Below are 3,259 nucleotides of genomic sequence, written 5' to 3' on the forward strand. Positions count from 1 at the left end.
TTACATTGGATAGAAATTACTTACCTTCAATAGCTAGGTGAAAACTCCTCTCTAAGAAGCTCCAAAATCGCCCAACAAGTGAAATAAATGAACCAAAATGGCCTAACTCCCGTCTTAAATGAACCTCACTGCCCCAGCGATTTTCGCTTCTGCAGAACATTGGCCGCTTTTGTGGTTCCGCTTCTGCGGACAAAGCCTCGAAGATGCGGACCATGCCCATGTCTGCCCTTCCCTTTTCTTCGGGCGAGGTCTCGCTTCTGCAGCACGAGCGTCGCACCTGTGCACCCTCCCGCTTCTGCGATCAACTTCCTCGCATCTGTGCCTTCACAGATACGGTCCCTTCCTCGCTTTCTGCGACCACTGGGCAGTCCACTCCTTTTCGCTTCTGCAGTCATTGGCTCGCTTCTGCGAGCTCTCACCTGCGGCTAGCCCCTCGCAGGTGCGATTGCACTAGAAGCTCTGCTGCTTCAGCCATTTTCTCCAAGTCCAAACGAGTTCCGCGCATCGTCCGAATGGCATCCGGGGCCCCCGAGACCTCGCCCAAATATACCAACAAATTTGTAACCATAAGACGGACATGCTCGACCTCTCGAAAAACAGAAAACAATACCAAAACCAAGAATCACACTCCAAACCAAATCGGATCGACTTATGAACTTCAAGATCTTCCAACTTACCCCGAACGCGCCGTATCATACTTAAACTACTCGAAATAACACCAAATTTTGCATGCAAGCCTTAAATCACCATATGGAACTATTTTCAGGCTCGGAATCCCGAATATACCTCCATAATGCCAAAATCTACTCCAAACCAAATTTAAAGAACTTTAAAACTTTTAATGTGCCATCTTTCAATATTAAGTGCCGAAACACTTCCGTGTCATCCAAAGCCCGATCCGAATATATGCCCAAGTCCAAAGTCATCATACGAACCTATTGGGACCATCAAATTTCGATTCCGAGGTCGTTTACTAAAAATGTTGATCCAAGTCAAACTTACCCTTTTTAACCCAATATTAAGGAACTAAATGTTTCGATTTCAACCCGAACCATTTCAAATCCCGAACTAACCGTTCTTGCAAGTCATAAAACAGTAAAAGCACATACGGAGAGTCTTATTTAGGAAAACGGGGTTCTAAAAAGTAAAATAACCGATCGGATCGTTACACTTGTATTTATTGATTTAATATAAATATGGGAATAGGATTGTGAAGTTTGAAACTGTGTTAGCTTTTCTACGAGGGAGTGGTCAACTTTTTCCTTTTTCTTTTTTATTTTATTTTAAAAAAAATTGCATCAACGATGAGAGGAAAAAAAATAAGATGCTAAGATACCGATGGAGTTTGAAGCCTCCACCTCAAGTGGAAGCTAGGGAGCTCGTTAAATCAGTTTTTTTTCATAAGTTTCTCGTAGGGATAGAAATGTAACGACCCGAACCATTGTTTCCTGTATTTTCATCTCGTATTCCCCATTAAATGCTTATTCATGTTTCAATATGTGTACTTGGTGAATTTGAGTCAATTCGGATCGAGTTTGGTATGAAATGGGACAATTAGTCTCTTTAAGGAAGAATTAGTTTGGAAAAGTCAACCGGACGTTGACTTGTGAGTTAGAGGGCTCGGAATTGAATTCCGATGATTCGGTTAGTTTCGGGGGATGATTTAAGGCCTAGGAGCGCAATCGGAATTAATTTTGGAGGTCCGGTGAAGAAATTAGCTCATTTTGGCGAAGTTAGTATTTTGGCGATTTCCGGTTGATAGGTGAAATTTTGATCCGACGGTCGGAATGGAATTCCGAGAATTTCTGTAGCGTCGTTATGCCATTTTGAATATGTGTGCAAAATTTCAAGTCATTCGGACATATTTTGGTCGAGTTTTTGATCGAATGCTCGTTTTGGAAGTTTTAAAGGAACTTAGACTTGAATTCGATGTAATTCGATAATTTTGGTGTTAGTCGAGGTGTTTTGATAATTGGAACAAGTTTGAATAATATTATAAGATGTATTGGTATTTTTGGTTGAGGTCCCGAGGACCTCGGGATGATTTCGGATGGCTAACGGGAACTTTTGAAGTTGGAAATTTCATAATAGACGAAAGTTGTAAATGAGTGCGCACAAGGCCTCACTTTGAACGATAATATCTCTCGTTATATAAGGAGTTGTGTGAGCTACAACCTATCAAATTAAATCCCTTTGAGTCTAGTTTTCAACGCAACAAACCGTTCGTCATTTGGAAGTGTATACAGGAAGTTATGACCATTTCACTGGTCAGGTGTCAGAGCGCGCGAAGTAACGCGCAGAATGCTCAGCAAAAACGCGCGAACAACACGCGAACAGCGCGCGAACTCGCGCGACTGGAGGGGTTTTAAGTACTCTAAAGACCGAAAATGAGAGGAATTGAGTCATTTCTCAAGCTTAGGGCTTCCTCTACATCCCAATTCGACCAAGGCACCCTATTGCACTCCTAAGGTAAGATTTTTTTGGAGTATTTTGAGTTGATTACTACTCCCAAACACTTATATTAACATGGATTGATCTTAAAAATCCTTAGATTTTCAAGAAATTCCTTCAAGAACTCAAAGAAGGGTTTTGCAAGATTTCTTCCAAAAGGTAAATCCTACACCTTAGACTCACATATATGGATATATTATGGAAAATATGAGTATGAATCAAGTATTACAACTTATTGTATGGTGGTTGGAAGCCATAAATTCCCAATTTAAATACATGAACATGGTAGGGATTTAAAGGTGTTTATTTGATGGAATTTTTGTTGGTTTGGGTGTGAATGGTTGATCACACATGTGATGTTAGGAGTATAAATTGTTAAAGAATAATAGTGTGATGAATTGTTGGTTAATGGTGATAGTTGGAGGAACCAATGCTATAGTTAAGAGGTGTAAATATTTATGCCTACAAGATGTTTGATAATATGCCTAAATGGCATAATTTATGGGATCTAGTACTAATATTGGCCCTATTGAGTGTTGTATTGTAGATTGAAGTTACATAACTGTATGGGATCATTATAGTATCATTAAGGGGCGAATTTCAGATATGTATGGTTAAAACCCCGTCTTTTAGAAATCGAACTTCATCGAGGTTTGTGTGATTTTTGGCAGATTCGTCACACAAGGAGGCCAATTAGAGAGGCAAGGGCATAGCGAGATAGAGGTGAGTAATGATTTTAAATGATGCACTGAGGGTTTGAAACCCCGGATTGCACAACATACTGCTATGTTGAGATGAGACACGCGTT

This window comes from Nicotiana sylvestris, chromosome 11 (genome assembly GCF_000393655.2).
Source record: "Nicotiana sylvestris chromosome 11, ASM39365v2, whole genome shotgun sequence".
Lineage (NCBI taxonomy): Eukaryota > Viridiplantae > Streptophyta > Magnoliopsida > Solanales > Solanaceae > Nicotiana > Nicotiana sylvestris.